General features: G+C 39.6%; 1 protein-coding gene across 1 annotated transcript in view; it reads left to right on the top strand.

The window, feature by feature from the left end:
• Positions 1-559: 559 nt before the first annotated feature.
• The window catches only part of TENM4 (teneurin transmembrane protein 4), a 387,133-nt gene continuing 371,339 nt past the window's right edge, over positions 560-16,353 (top strand). The window contains exon 1 of the mRNA XM_058800438.1: positions 560-638. The gene's annotated coding sequence lies outside the window, so the exon portion shown is untranslated. The remainder of the gene's footprint in view (positions 639-16,353) is intronic.

Here is a 16,353-nt window from a genome sequence, read left to right as displayed (position 1 = left end):
GTTTACTGATGTGAAAGTGGAAACAGAAAGATCAGATCATCTGTGGAAGATCTCAGCCATTTCTCTCTAACAAAGGAAGAGAAGAAACTAGATATTTGGGATAACCATATAAACTAAAAAAAAAAATAAATTTATTTTTACCTTCTGAAGCCTGCGAAAACACAGAAGAGGAAAGGAACAACTACTGTGTTAATTGGAAACTCTTGAACCTCCAGTAGAGGAATTGATGAATTACTCTTTTGGCTTGCCAAAAAGAGGATGTGGATGTTTGCACAGTTGGTCAAGGACAGGCACCAATTCTGAGTGCTGTTTAAAAAAATCTTAGTTTGTATTTAACAAATGCATTTCTTTCTGTGAGCTAACTAAGCATACCCTAGTAGTACTGATGTGATATTACAGCAGGAACCACATATGTATAAATGACTGTTTTAGATACCCTGTATAACAGTAAGTAGTTGTTTTAATTTCTTTTTCTGTAGCAAATAAGTTAAAAATCACTGAACAAAACACTGATTTTTTTCTTATGTCTGTATATTTTTCAGGTAGACTGAGAATAACACGTCTACGTTAAAACAGTATCCTACAAGAAGCATTTGATGGATTGTTCCTAGATATTTCTTAGAAGGCAACTACCAAAAGTGAGTACTCATTCCAGTACCTGGGATGTTTTAATCATGTTTTGTTGTTTAAAATAAAATTATGATATTTGTAATGTTTCTTGAGGAGATTTCCCTAATTGGAGTAATGAGGAATTTCACTAATTTCTCTAGAACGGGTCTATTGTTGACCCATGTCTATTTTTATTAGCTGACAAGGATAATTTGCATCACAGTCTCAGTCATGGATTCATTTCTGCTGGGCCAGGCACTCTAGAAACAGACATTCTCTGCATGAAATTACTTACGTCTTAGTAGAAGTCAAGAGCTATGGATAGTGACACACAGAGGAGACCCCTGGATGTGATGAGAAAGTGCTGGTCAGTATGACAGGCAATGCTAATAGCACACTTGCAACCTAGTCCTTGTCAGAGAATTTTAGATGTTGCTGCAGAGAAAGAAAGTCACTAGCAAGGTAATTTTATATCTGTTTATGGAGATCAGCATGAAAGAAAATACAAAAGCACTCATTTGAAAATCCAGTGCATAGATCATGGAAAACACATGGGTTGATCGGATGCAGACAGCCTAGTTTTGAGAGAAATGGGGAAGGAAACTCAATGCTATATCTGGAAAAATGGCCTTTGTATCCAGGGAATATCATCAGGGCAAATTTACCCTTGTGATGTAAGTGAAAGGAAGGAATTCTGCAGAAATTGACATGTTTAAAGATAAGGTCTGAGATAAGAGATTTACCTAGATGGGTAGAGAGCAAGCAAAGGCATTATTTGAAGTATGATACACAAAACATACTTTGAATGTATGTGTAGCCTCAGTATAACTGGGAAGTGGCATCTGGAGTGGACAGGAACATGAGTTGAAGATGATAATCAAGGTTACAGGATAGTGGCATTGTCCACAGTGATCAAGAGGAAAGGTTGCTTGGAGATCATTGCTGGGACATGTCAAGCAAGCTGGGGCTATTCAGTAGACAGAACATTACAAGGAAATGGTAGAGAAGCAGAAGCATGAATCAACGAATTGTGGAATATTTGATGCTGGCAGGGACCACTGGAGATTGTCTAGTTGCCTTTCAAATCAAAACACACTTTCTTGGAGAATGTTGCTGAGGGCTGATATTTAAGAACTTTTCACCTAGAACTGAAGAGCTGGGGCACCTGTGGCTCTTGCCATATAAAGAAGCAGCAAATGTTCACCTCAGCCTGGGAATCTTGATACGAGTGATGAGTGGAGAGAAAGAAATGTCTGTTAATATTAAAACTACAAGTACAGTAGGAGGAGTTCTAAAAGTCAAAGCCATGAATATAAAGTGATATTTAAATTAAATTAATGCAGAATTATGTGTACTTGCAAGTCAGAATGAAAGTGATTAGTGAACACCAGTGCTTTAATCACCAACACTACACAGATACTGGCATAAGAAAGAAGAGGCAGTTCCCAAAGCATGAAAATTTTGCCTACGAGTCATGTCCTGGACTTTGTTCATTACTCCTTAGGGAGAAACCATGTACTCCTATAAGGAATTAAATTGCTTTTTTTTTTTTCTTTTCCATAATCTTAGAATCATAGGAAGGTTTGGTTTGGAAGAGACCATAAATATCATTTAATTCCAATCCCCTCCTGCCATGAGCAGGGAAGTATTAGGGCTGGTGTGAGCTGAAATGTTGTGTCTGTAGCAAGAGTTCAAAAAGTTAACCCTGAGAAAGATCTCACTGCAAGATGACTAGGCATAAAAAACAAAGAGAAAGAAAAAGGAAAAAAGAAAAAGAGAAAAAGTGTTTTCAAAGTCAAGGTTTCATAGTAAGTGGTAACAGTATAATGAGGTGACAGAAAGCTGAGTGGAGTAAGGAAAAGACGAGGAAATCTCTAAAGTAAAACTTCTCAAATTTCTGGGAGTTGCTGCACATGACAAGCTCTCTATTAAGAGACAAAAATTTTAGAGGACATATCTAAATAGCTTTTTACTGAAGGTGAATTCTTACTCGTCAATGTAATCTGAAGACTTTTTCATTACAAAATGCTACTCATTTCAAAATGCAGTTTTTTTACAACCATGATGCATTTTATAACCTTTTTGCTACCAGGAGATCTGAGTAGTGACATAAGGTCAAGAGTCAATAATAGAATCCAAATCAGTTATTTCCTGAGGAATCACAGTATTTTTCCCCAGTTATGTCCAACTGGATAGTGGAGTCAGTCATGCCAGCTATGAGGCACATTTTCCCCTCGAGGAGTCTTTCCAGAGCTGCTTCAAAGGTATGCCATACTAGCTGGTCCCATACTATCTGCAAAGTCTTGGAATTATAGAATGTTTGGGGATGGAAAGGACTTCAAAGATAATCTAATTCCAAACCCCCTTCCATGGGCAAGGACACTTTTCACTAGACTAGGTTGCTCAAAACCCCATCCAACCTGGCCTTGAATGCTTCCAGTGATGGAGGAGTCACAGTTCTCTGGGCAGCTTGTGGCTGTGCCCCACCACTCTCACAGGAAATAATTTTTTATTAATACCCAATTTAAACCTGACCTCTGCCAGACTGAAGCCATTCCCTCTTGTCCTGTTCCTCCATGCCATTGTCAAAAGTCCTTCTTTCAGCTATTTTATAGCCCCCTTTAAGTTCTGGAAGGGGCTCTAAGGTCTCCCTGTAGCCTTCTCTTTTCCAGGCAGATCAACCCCAACTTCATCAGCCTGTCTCCACAGGAGAAGGTCTCCAGCCCTCTAAACACCTTTTTGTCCCTCTTCAATGCACACACAAGAGGAATATGAACAGTACAAATAACAGGGTCTGTTATTTTACTGTCTCATTAAAAGTAACAACATGCCTCAGGGGATATAGAGTGTTCCTCAGAAGCCACCAACATTAATCTGGAAAGAGGATGATTTTTGGAGCTGCTGTCCTCCTGCAGCTCTCAGTGGAAACTGTACCTCATTGCTGATCAGACTGCTCTTACTCAGGTGAGGAAAGATGGCATTAGGTAGTTGGTATTTGGTACCCAGCTTGAAAACACTGATTGTTGTTGCTGACTGTCATGCTATTCTGCTGCAACCTGTGCACTCTTTTCCTTTCTATTTTCCTGTTAAACCATAAGGCAACTTTTATGTCTTTGGGGACTTTTGCAAGCACTTTACATTGATAAAGTTTTGGGAATAAGTTTTCGTAAAAATCCCCTTGTTCCAACAAATTAGAAACTGCTAAATATTGTGAATGTGTTTTCAAATTTCCTTAGGTCCCCTGTCTTCTTAGCCTTGATCAACCTGTCACCAGAACTGCATGGCATGTCTTCTTGTTTACACTACAAATCCAAGATAAGCATCTTCAGCAACTGTATATTTATACAGCATCTAACATGTTGTGCTCATGATACACTCAAAGCCTCCAGGTGCTATAACCATACAGATGTTACATAATCCTAGGGAGCTTGTCATTCTTCCCACAAGGCATCTTGTTTCAACCCACAATATAGAGAGACATCCTTCTAAAAGGTTCTATTTATTTAAATTAATGTCATGCAGTGTTAATTAAGCATTGATACTTATGTCTTATTCTCTGAGGTGCCAGATCATCATTTTTCTTGAATAACCCTTGAAGTTTGGCTCAAGGTACCAGAGGTATGATAGAAGAGCCTTGTCTTGGAGATGACTGGATTAATTATTTATTTAGTTAGTTATGTATTCATTTCCTTATTTATTTTTGCTGTCAAGTGCATCAGTTTCCCTAAACCTTTCTTCTTCCATTATTTAGCAGAGGAGGAACTGGAAAACAACAGGAAGGCTGTAATTACCAACTTGACTGTGGAGTATGCAGCAGCTGGGGGATGGCTGTAGAAACCAGTATGAACTCAAAAGTTTATTACAAGAACTGTTTGTACATTGTCTGTCAATCATTTTCTCCCTGTTTAGATTTGCAAGTGAATTGCAGATGCATTTCTTGGACACATTAGATTTTGCTTTTCTTTTGCTTTGGATTTTCAGCCCAGTTTTTTTCCTCCTATTGTGACACGCAAGAGATGTGATCTCACACCCTCCAAAGAACCGATACACAAAAGCAAAGAAATAACAAAGATCCCATCATTACTCTGGAAAGAGAGAGAACTTCATAGCAGGGGAATTGCCTTTAGCTGCAGATATAGTGTATCTCAGAGAAATGGGGATACTTATTGCTCATCTCCTAGGTTTAACAAATACACCAAAATATCATAGCATTTTCCTTCTGAAAACTATGTGCTATGTGGAGAGCATAATGACATAGGCTTAATCCACAGCCTGCAAGTGTGACAGCTTTTAGCCATACCCCCCACCTTCATGAAGAGGCTGAGCCATCCCAATGTTCTGGCACAGTTTTACTGCTTTTATGGTCTTACAGAGTTTCACTCAGGGCTTCTTTGTGTATCTCTGGATGATCTCATAATGTACTTTATAGACCTATCTAACAGTGCCATGCACGAGGCCCACACAGCTCGTGTGTGCTGCTGTCACAGCCAGTGACTGCAAACAGCACAGGTGCCTCAGTGGGAGCTGTGCATCCTCAGTTCCCTCTCCAAGCCTGCATATCTTCCCCTTGCAGCAGATGTGTAGCTCCTATAAGCACTGTGCCATCGTCCTAGAGCTGGTCAGAACCCCTCTGTGCCATGGCCAAAGCTCTGTGACACCCCTTACTTTGCAGCCCTGATTGAGCAGCAGAGCCCGTGGTGCCACGTGCCACCACTGGGGACTGTGTGCAAGCCCTTGTTTGTCACCCACAGCCATGGAACAGAGAGCTAACTTATTGAGGACTCAAGGCATCTTTGCATGCAGGAATTATCATCTCAGTTTTCTTTTCATAAAACCATAAATTTATAGACTAACAGAATGGTTTGGGTTGGAAGGCACCATGAGGACTGTCTAGTTCCAGCCCTGTGCTATGGGCTGGGACACCTTCCCCTAGACCAAGTGGTTCAAAGCCCCATCCAGCCTGGTCTTGAACACCTCCAGGGACGGAGGACCGACATCTTCACAGCCAGTGTCTCACTACTCTCATAGTGAAGAATTTATTCCTGATATCTAATCTCACCCTGCCCTCTATCAGTCTGAATAATTTCCCCTTGTCCTGTCCTTCCACACCCTTGTCAAAAGTCCCTCTCCAACTCTGCTGTAGCCCATTTAGGCACTGGAAGATGCTTTTGCTTACTCATGATAGCTGAGGTAAATTCACTTGTTCATGGCAAAGCTTTCAAATTTTCCATCTGTGCCAATCTAGGCTTGTTTTAATTTACAGATTCTCATTAGACATTGACTTTGAGGGTGAGGTGACAGTGGAGTGAGGGAGCAAAATTTGCTTTGGGGCACATAAGCATACTTTCCATTTTGCAGGAGAGCATGAAATGTTTCTGTGTGAAAAAGCAGAGCTTTTTCATCCCATTTTAATGCTAATTTTGCAACTGTGTCTGACTATCCTCAACTCTGCTGCTGGGGAAGTTTGTATTTTGTGTACATTCTCACTGGGGTTAAGAAGCCCCTGCAGGTCGTCAGGCAAAACAAAAAACAAAGTGAGTAGGGGCATTAATTTCTATGCAACAGGGTAATCTAAACAACAGAAGTATGGAAAAATAATTGAAAATGAGTTACAGAATCTGTCTTCACCTGGTACAAGAAAGCACCCTTGAGTACTGTTGCTGTAAAATTGTTCAACATGTGTTTAGCTCCTGTGAGGAATCCTATTAAGCCCTACATTGAAGGACAGGCTTAAGTACAGAAGACAATTTAAAATATGCTTCCACAGGTGAGATTTTTCCCCAGTTCCATTTTCTTATAACAGCACAGTGTTACCAGTGATAACAATGGACAGTCAACAATTTGGTAAGTAGAGCAAATTTGCTCTATTGCTAATTTTTGAATAGTTTATTTTCTTCTTTCTGCCAAGCAGACACAGCTGTTACCTGGTCTAGGCAGAGAAATAAGTTCTTTATTTTATCAGACTTAACCTGTTATCAGGAATGGTATAGTCTGACTGAGGTGAAACTACCATTCTGAACATGTGTAGTGCTAGTAATATTAGCAATATACATAAATACTATGTGTGTAGGTAACTCTTACACTATTGGTATATTGCCAGTATATTAACCTAACATGGTATTGTTGGTAAAGGTAGCTACACTGGGTTTTAATAGAGATATCAGCACCTCTGAATTACAGGCCAGCTCAAAAAAGACAAGTTCCATGCAACCGTGCTCACAAGGATCTTCCAAATCTAGCTGGACTAACAAACAAAAGTGCTTATGAGAACAGCAACCCAAGTACAGAGAATCCAAAGACTGGAGAAATGTTTTTCTGAGCTGGGCATCTGGCTCAAGGAGGATTGTTCATCCCTGCATGATAAAAACAATTTGTTTTCTTCAAGGATTACTAAATGCAAGATACTTATTGGGAGGGGCAGGTAGGTGCGTGCCTGAGGCATGCACTCAGACCTACAGACCATTCAATCCTTTTGAGAAAATAAAAATTAGCTTGGCCAACCTTAAGCAGATTTGCTGTCCTGTTTGAGGCAAACATACAATTCACCTGCAATCCTCATTTTTTGCTGTCTGTGCAAGGGAACTGGCACTTTCATGTGTAATTACCAGGCATTAAGGAATAATTCTTCTGGCTGTCCCATCAAGGATGGCATAGAAGACACTCCCCAAGGAGCTTGCTTCTTCAACAGGTAAATGCCAAATATACTGTTTATATTTACAGGATCTTAATTCACCCATATTAGACTGTGTATAAATGATGTGGCTCTGCTGGGATGTGCTCAGCTGCAGAATTTGCTCCAAAGGCTGTTCCCAGTTAGACTCAGCCACACCCTGCCAGATGTTGGCAAAATATCCTTACTGTCCATAAAACATGTGCTCTGGAGTCACAGATGATGGACCTGATGAGGTGGAAGGATCTGAAACCACATTTTAGCACTTCTGCACACTTCCTTATGAAGAAGACCATCTTTGACCCTGAGAGCCTGGGGACTGAGTTTCAAGCTGCCATTTATCAGGACAGTGATTTTGAGTTTCTCTTTATTTTCCTAATTCTATTGCAGGTGTTTTTTTAAATTTTAATGATGTGACATTTGCCAGGGAAAATATTTTCAGCAATAAATCTCATCAGAATCTCCACCAAAATCTCATCTATTGCTTGACATTAATTTCAATCCTTTCCACTGCAGCTGTCTCCCTGCAGGTTTCATCTTTATGCTACAAGACAAGGATTTGCTCATCCTGCTCCACTGCTCTCAGAGCAGCCTCTGGGTATTAGATGGTAGTAGGACACAGGGAAAAGTTTTTTATTTTTGTAGTTAAATGCAGTGGCATAATTTTCACATTGTTGCCCTTTGTTTGATCTTTTGATTTCTTTAACCAATTCCGTACCAGTCCTTGGTGATCTGTTAACACACTTACCCAACTAGCAGAAGTTCCATTTAATCTGGGAATAAATCCACTGGCAGAACTGTTTTTCCTGTTTTCAATAGCCCTGCTTATGTACAGAGTCTACAACAGCCAGTTCTGTTCCATTGGCTCTTGGAGAAGGGACACTGTCTGTCTCCATCTCACTGCACTGGCCAACCATGGTAAAAGCAAAAACCGTGTGTGCCATGACAAAAGCAAACAGCACGTGTGCACTGACATGGTTTTCTCTTTGGACAAGCGAAGTGTGTAGCTGCAGCATTGAGCTCTCCAGAGAAGAAAGGAGGAGATCTGCTGTAGGGGGTCAAAGAGCTGATGACATCCTAAAAACCATCCTTCCAGGCATTATGCTATTAACTTGTTTGGGAAATTAAATCAATTTGCAAGTACTTGCAATGAGTGTAAAACTGAAATTCCTAAAAAGGTTAACATTGAGATTATCTGGCAAGACCTTGGGGCAGCAGACAGGCACCTCTGGGGCACCTCTAAGAGGAGTATTCAGCTTTCTGCCTGGACATGCTGCATTCTTCTTCAACAAAAGATGTGAACTGGATCTGTTAAATGTTGGAAATACAGCAGAGGAATATCCCAAAGAATTAAAAAAAGGAAGAAAAATAGGTGAGCTTGTTTGTTTCCTTGCTCAGTATTTTAAAGCCTGTAGTTGTCATCCAAGAGGGAAACTGAGGGAATCAACTGGGATACAAATTGCTTTGTGATGGCATGACTTGCTGAAGTGATTAAATGCATGATGTTTCCTGACACATACATATTCTTAGTAGCTGCTGATGAGACAGGATGAGTGGTAGTGCAAATGTTTGCCAACTTGGGGATGGCTTCTGATAAGGAGGGTATGCAGAGCTGTCTTTGAAGTCCGTCACAGCCAGGCACCTATGTAACTGAGAACAGTGGTGGGTGTTCATTCTCCAAGGACACCTCAAAGATTGTGTCCAGAAAACCCACGAATCATGTCACTGGACCCCTTTCCAAGTCATGATCATCTTGGAGTGCTGACCATCCATGTCGGGGATGCAGGATGTAGGCTGTAGATTTGCAATGTTAAGCAGCAGGATATGGAGTTAGGAGTGACCGGGCTTCAGTTTGAAAAATGGTTGTTTGTTTTCCCCTGAGATGTTTTTCCATAGTCCTGCTAGAGGAATTGTCAATTTCACAGCTTTCTGAGACAGCTTGGACTTTCTGGGAAGACACCTGTGTCTATTTTTCCTCTTGTTCTTTGGCCATCTCCTTTATTTTTCCAGGCTTGCCTCCAAACACAGTGAGTGCATTTTCAGTCTTAGGTCAGTTACTCCCTGGTGAAAATAAATGTATTTAGAAAATCATCTGGAAATCCAGATCAAATAATTAAAAAAAAATACTGTCCTTCAGCTCACCAAAGCCTGGACCATTTTTGTCTCCTTTATTTTCTTTATGACCTTTGCAAAAATTTTCATAAGAAAAGGTGGCTGCTGTCAGACTAACAGTGCTTCTCCTATCTGTGTGTCTCTGTTGCTGGAGGATGCTAATAGCAGAAGAGAGATAATTGTGCTTTAATTGGGTTCTCCTTGTTCAGAGAAGGAGGGGGTAAGGGATGCTTCTTGGTTCCCATGGCCTTGTAGATAAGTTTCCATATAATGCCAATTAAGAGCAAAATAAGGAGTATGCAAAACAGGTGACAACTACTTTCACCAGGAATTGTTCTTTTGTGGCTAAACCAACAGAGCCTTCAACCAAGGGTGCTCTTTTTGCTGCTGGAGTTTCCCTTGATTTTTTTTATTGCATTTTGCATAGGCTTTGCTATTGAATAGATCAAGTATAGAAGAGCTTAAGATAACTGTGACAGGGGGAGACTGCCAATTGTGTATATATATATATGTGAGCATGTATGTATACTTCCCAAAAGTAGAAAGGAAAGTCAAATTAAGTTATTTTTTTCCCCTATGAGTTATTTTTATTTTGTTTTTATTTCAAAGGGATCTATTGTGTCTGGGGAGAGGTCAAGGGTTTTTTTCTTCTCTTTTAATGCATTTTTTCTCTTTATCCTTGTTTGTTAGTTTTAAGGGTAATTATTCACCAGGGCCTTTTCAACTGTCAAATGCAACAAAAGATAATCTGACCTCTTCTCTTCCCTGCCCCCACACTCGCCTTTTCCTCCAACAAAAGCAGCCTTTGTTGGGATTGGTCATAATTTCACAGGGATCCTTCTTCATCCCACAAGTTAGGAACACTCTTCTACTTCATATCGAAGTGACCTCTTGCAAATGCAGGCAGACTCGGGATGTTGCAGCTGATGGTCTGCCTTGGCTGATGTTGCCCATCAATACTTGCCAGCCTGACAACTTAGATGCTCTGAGCACTTTCTTGTCCTTTCCGCAGGATTTCTAACTTACTATAAGAACTGTTTATCAATTTATCTACAATGCACAACTCGGCATTAATCAGTCTCCATCTAAAGGACTGTCTGTAATAAGTGACTTGGGTTTGCAGCTGCATTTGACTGGGATGAGCCCTCTGACTTTCCAAATTATGTTTTCTTTTTGATTCATGACTTTCAGCTCCTTGCTCTTGAGGAAGCATGTAGAGAAGAGAGCACTTCTCAATGCCAATGCATTTTGCAGCAAGAATTATGGTCCTTATAAACAGATCAATATATGCCAATCTCCAGCTTCACATAAATATTTGCTTAGATAGTAAATTGATCTTGTCCTTGATTTGCCATAATTTAAGTCTATGAAGCTATAATCAAGACTCCTTGATAATAAAAAGAACCCATCAGCAATTATACTCATTCACTTCCCCATATTCAAGGCTATTTCAGCATTTCACTGATAAACTTCTGTTTTCAATCAAATTTGCAACATAAAAATCAACACTGCACACCAGTTAATGATGTTGGAGTGCTTCGTGTGTGGCATTTTGAAGTTATGTCAGTGTGGAGATAGGAGTGATTTCTCAGGGACTTTATCTGATATGGAAAAAAGATTTTGCTAAAACTATACCTAAAACCTTCTGTCAAAACTCAAACTGAGTATCATTGCTGTGGATTTAAATGTACTTTTATATTTCTAAAAGTTTCCAGCAGCTAAATTTCTTGGAAACAGGAGCATCTAGGGATGCTTCTGTCATATGCTTACACCTTAATCACTTAGCAATTTTTTATGAAACTATCTGGTAATGTGAGTTAGTGTGAGAGCTTTTGCACTAAATACTAGACTCCCTATCCCTAAATGTTTTTGTTCTGTATAAAAGGAAATGGATAGGAAAGTGTGTTTGTTAAGAAATGTTATTACTATTTTGCAAGTGACGAGTGTGATCTGAGGGAGATTTGTAGTCTTACAGTGTCACAGAGGAAACATTTTAAGGAAATAAATTGAAACATCCCAGAGTTTATTCTAGTCCACATTGCAATAGTTTGGACTCCTTCCTTTCAGCAGGAGTATATATATATAAAATAAGAACTCAATGGAAGGCATATTATAGTAACCACTAATAGGAATACACTTGTAGGCAGATGCTGGTAAGGACACTAGATGGCAAGTGTCATGGGTTATACTCACTGGAGGAAGGGGCTAAAATCCCTTCACTTTGAAAGTGACTGTGTGCCTGGCCATTAGATAAAGTTCTGCGTTCTTATGGTTTTTCAAGGTGGCCATTACTGTTACTTTGAGTCATGGCATTTTCAAGGTTAACCCACTGTTGTGGTTTAGCTCTGGTAGGCAGCTAAACCTTACGCAACTGCTGGCTCACTTCCCCATGTGGGATGGAAGAGAGAATTGAAAGAGTAAAACTGTAAAAGCTCATGAGTTCAGATATAGATAATTTAACAGGCAAACCAAAACAAAATAAGAAACCCGTGTACTACTTCCATCAGATGTTTGGCTACCCCTGAGAAGTGAGGATTCCATCACACATAATTGTTTCTTGGGAAGACAAGTGTAGCACCATACAGTTGCCATGGTGAAACTTAACTCTATCCTCACAAAAAATTTTATCCATTTCCAAAACTCCATCACCAAAACTTTTTCTGGACTAGATGTGGCTTCACCGTGGCATATCCTAGCATTGGAAACATCTATCCTCATCCATAACCATTAAACCAGCCTGAGAGTGCTGTACAAATAGGTGCATTAACTTATCCTCTGAGTCCCTCCCAATACCTTGTTTATCACGTATGGAGACACCAATTTTTAAAATGGACCTATGTTTGGAGTGCTGGAAAAAATCACTCTTTTAAGTAAAGAACTACACATGCAAATAAAAGGTTTGGGTAGGTCAGAATATTACATAAATAATGAACAAATGTATAATTAAATCAAGGGATAGTCTTCACACTCATTCCTGTTAAAGATTCATGGGGATTTTTATAACCAAATAAATTCTGGTTTGATTCCTCATTTGGAATTCTTTCAAACTCTGCTATACCCTTATAATCTTTGCTAATTCAGAAAAAATATCTTCTAAGGACTTCCTTTTCCTCTCTAAACTGGCATTAGCATCCTATATGGATGAAATACATATTGTATAGTGCAGAGTGCACCTGTGCTCACTGCACTTCCACTCCTGCTTGGGTAGCTCATATTTCCTAAGAAGCCTGGAGCACCCAAAAACATTAGCAACCCAAAGGCGCCATGGTCCCCTAGAGGAAGACAAATAGAATTAGACCTATTTTATAGATAAGAAAATTGAGGTTAGTTTCCAGCTGATGTCTGAAAGTAAGCCTAAGTCACTGCTTTCAGCTGCAAAATTATCTCACTACTGACAGCCTATGGCACTGATTCTTTACCTTTGCTTTTGGTATCCAGACATTCAGCTCCTACTATCCCTTCCTCTGTCACCCATGCTGGCTGTCACAATATTTCAGGTTTAGTTGTCCGGAGAGCAGAGGCCCCTGGTAATCATAAAAACCTGGTAGATGTTCAGCACCTTCTGAGTCCTTTAGTGTCTGGATTTGTGCATAAATTGAATGCGACTTTTCTCTGGTTGTAACCCAAATTTTCTGCAGACAAATGAGTTCTGACCAGAAAAATAAGAACTGCAGAGAGATCTGGAAGCATTCACCTACTTGGTCTGCAAAAGGCCTTGCAGACTGTTTTGTTGATAAAGTAAACAAATTGCTATTTACGGCCTGGACTCTAAATAAAAGAAAACACATGGAAAAGTACTTAATAAGCAGCACTCATTATCAGTTTATCAATGGCTCCATGTTCTCATACTCTATTTCTTTTATCAGTCCCACCATTACCTGGAGCCAACAATGATAGGTGGAGTTGTCCTTTGGGATTTATTGCCACCTCGTTATGGTTGATCATTAAAAAAAAATTAAAATTCTAAAAAGAAAAGTTGAATACTGTGTATTTCCATAGGAAAAGCAAGTGAAATAATTTTGATGTTAGTTTCTATGCCAGCGTGCTGAAGGCAGTCCAGAGTTGCTGCTCATGGGGGAAATAATGAATGTTGCCCAGCAATTAACAATTGGGGATATCTTTACTGGGTGCTGTAGAGACGTGTGTGTCACATCACATCAGCACAGCTGTCCTGCCCCTGCGTGCCTAACCCTGTTTCCCCTCGCTTGAGGGTCATCTCCCAGCAGTCATGCTGGCACCAGAGATTAGAAACTCAGCTGCACAATAGCAGGTGGAAGGCTTTATTTTCTACTGATGTTAAAAAAAAAAAATTATATATAATAAAGGCAGTTCCTTTCTGTGTTGCTCCTGCCATGGTCAGCAGTTGTCAGGGTGGAAAGGTGTAAGTGATGAAGGATTATCATCTCTTGCATGAATGGTGGTATCTTCTTTCTTAGAGCAGCTGCATAGCCCTTGGGAACTAAACAAGAGGAAAGAGATGTGTCCAGAAGTAGAGATGTGACCCATAGGAGAGCAATTCAAGAGCAGTCCCTTCCAGCTAAACCATCCTGTGTTGTTTTTTTTTTTTCCATAGAAATTTTATAACCATTTTTAATAGGATTTCACTAACCCCTCTCTGATTACAAGAAACAGTGGATTTCCATTTTTCACAGTACAGTAAAATAATGAATAGGTGAGTTGCAGCCTGGGATCACCCTGCTTCTCACTACTTCAGCAGTACATCTCACATAAAAAAACCCTCAGTGTCTCTTTTAAACTACGTAAAGAAAAGGAATTTTAAGTGTTCAGTTCCTCTCATCTTCAGTGAACAAATAAGGCAGGATGGCCAAATTGAATACAAAAGTGTAATTTTTTATTTTCTATACATTAGGAGAGTCTAGAAAACTAGCAAGAGGCAGTTGTCTTGTGAGATTAATCCTATTTCCTGCATCCCTTGGATAAAGATATAGTCACTTCCAGAGGAGATTTATAGATCTTAATGAGGAAACCACCCTCAGGAACTTCCATTCTGTCTTTACCCTTTAGTGGAATAAAATCCTTATTTTAATACCTAGATACATCAGCCAGGTTGAATGAGATGGACTTGAACCTCATGTTGCCCAAAGGCCACGTAGGTGTGAACACTGCCTTGGTGTCTTCATGGAACCATTTATGTCAGAAAAGATGCTTAAGTTCATTGATTCCAACTGTTCTTTGCATCCCTGAAGACAAAGTCCACCACCTTACCCTGTGCAGCTGCACAGCCAGTGCTGCAGGAATGCTGTCTCTTAGTTACCATATGGAAAAATCATTTAAAATTAACCTTAAGGCTTCTTGATGAGTGTTGTATGCTGAGTGATTGAAAAAAAAATAGAAGCAATGGGCTAATGGGTGTATTAATCAAAGCAGGACACACAGCTTGAGAACATTAAGATAAAGGCCCCCTTTCAAATACAGAGAAGGTGAGGTCAAGGCCGACTTGCTGTTCTTTCATACTCAATGGCTTTTAAGGGGATGTTATGCAAAGGGTGGAGAATTGGTGCAACTCTGCATAGATTACCCAAAAAAAAGGAGACTAGAATGAAATAAAAAGCACTAAAAATGCCAGAATATGGTGATATGAAAACCTGTGCTTCTCAAAGTATGGTCTTTAAAAATATAGAAGGATTGAACTTGATTTTGAAGTCCTGTATTTCATAGATTTGTGTGCTCCTTCCAGGGAAGCACATTATCTGGAGATTTTAAACTGAATATGTTTTTTCAGTTTAATAAACTAATAATTTACTGGCATGTTGATCTTCCCAGATGTTGAATTACTCATGTGGGCTTGTTGAGTATTAAAAGATCCATCAAAATTTTGGGACCTGAGAAATTAAGCAGATTAAAAAAAAAATCATAACCACTTGGCAATTCATAGAAGTTGAAATTGCCATGCCTTGTATTTTAGCTCTCAGCAGTGCAAGCATCCACATTTTGGCTAGTCACTCTGGACTTTATCTTCTGTCAGTGAAGGGAAATAGCCTTCTGCAGAGCTCCTTAGCTGATGTATTTTATATGTGTGCATTAGGATAAGATGAATTGCACCTGTAAATCCCATGAAGATACTTATACCACAGACATTTTAATGAGGGTGGAAAATTTGCCTCCTTTTCATCATTTTAACTGAGGTCTGATGTTATCGTGTCACAGATTTGCAAGTTCTGTCATCTACCTTTGCCTTGTTGATAATGCACCTTCTAACCCAAATAAATACAAGTGTCCATCTTTGATGTCCAATTACACTGAAGAGTAAAGCTTGTGCTTTTGTTCTTTATCTCAACATTGCTCTTTTACCTCACAGAAGGCTCAATACTAATAATCAGTCCTGTTCCCCATAAATTTAAGCCACAGTAACCCCTGCCTAAGTGTGTGTGAGTTCAGGTCTTTCTTTGCTTCCCAGGAATGGGCTGCCAGGAAGGAGAGATCTCAAGGAGTTGGAGAGTTTGAGGGACTCACATTTTGAAGGTCTGAATAAGAATGACTGAGAATATTACAGTAAACAACCTATTTCCTGAGGAGGTGGGAGAAAATTTCCCTGAATAATTGCCACTTACAAACGATTTTCCTCTCCACAAGATTTAAAAAGAGGCATTTTTAAATAACATAGCACACCTCCTCTTCAGTTGGGAAGCTGAGACGCAGTGTGAGTAACTGGTTTTGAGAAAGCATTTGCCTGAATCGTTGGTGAAGCTGCAGATAGTACTGAAAAAGAATCTACCTCCCAGTAACAAAACTGCTCTTTCTCTGGTTACTTTTGTGACCAATCACAAAACCAACACACATTAAGATTTTAAAAAGCTGTGCATTAAAAAAAATGCAACTAGCTAAACTTCTGTAATTCCTTGTAAGTAGTGAAGACTGAATCTGAATTTAAATACATAGTCTGGGGTGTTAGACAGAAAGATAGATGTCAGAGTGGCTGTGATAATCTGAACTGTGTAGTG

The sequence above is a fragment of the Ammospiza caudacuta genome, chromosome 2, assembly GCF_027887145.1.
Source record: "Ammospiza caudacuta isolate bAmmCau1 chromosome 2, bAmmCau1.pri, whole genome shotgun sequence".
Lineage (NCBI taxonomy): Eukaryota > Metazoa > Chordata > Aves > Passeriformes > Passerellidae > Ammospiza > Ammospiza caudacuta.
This window is presented reverse-complemented; position numbering and strand designations above follow the sequence as displayed.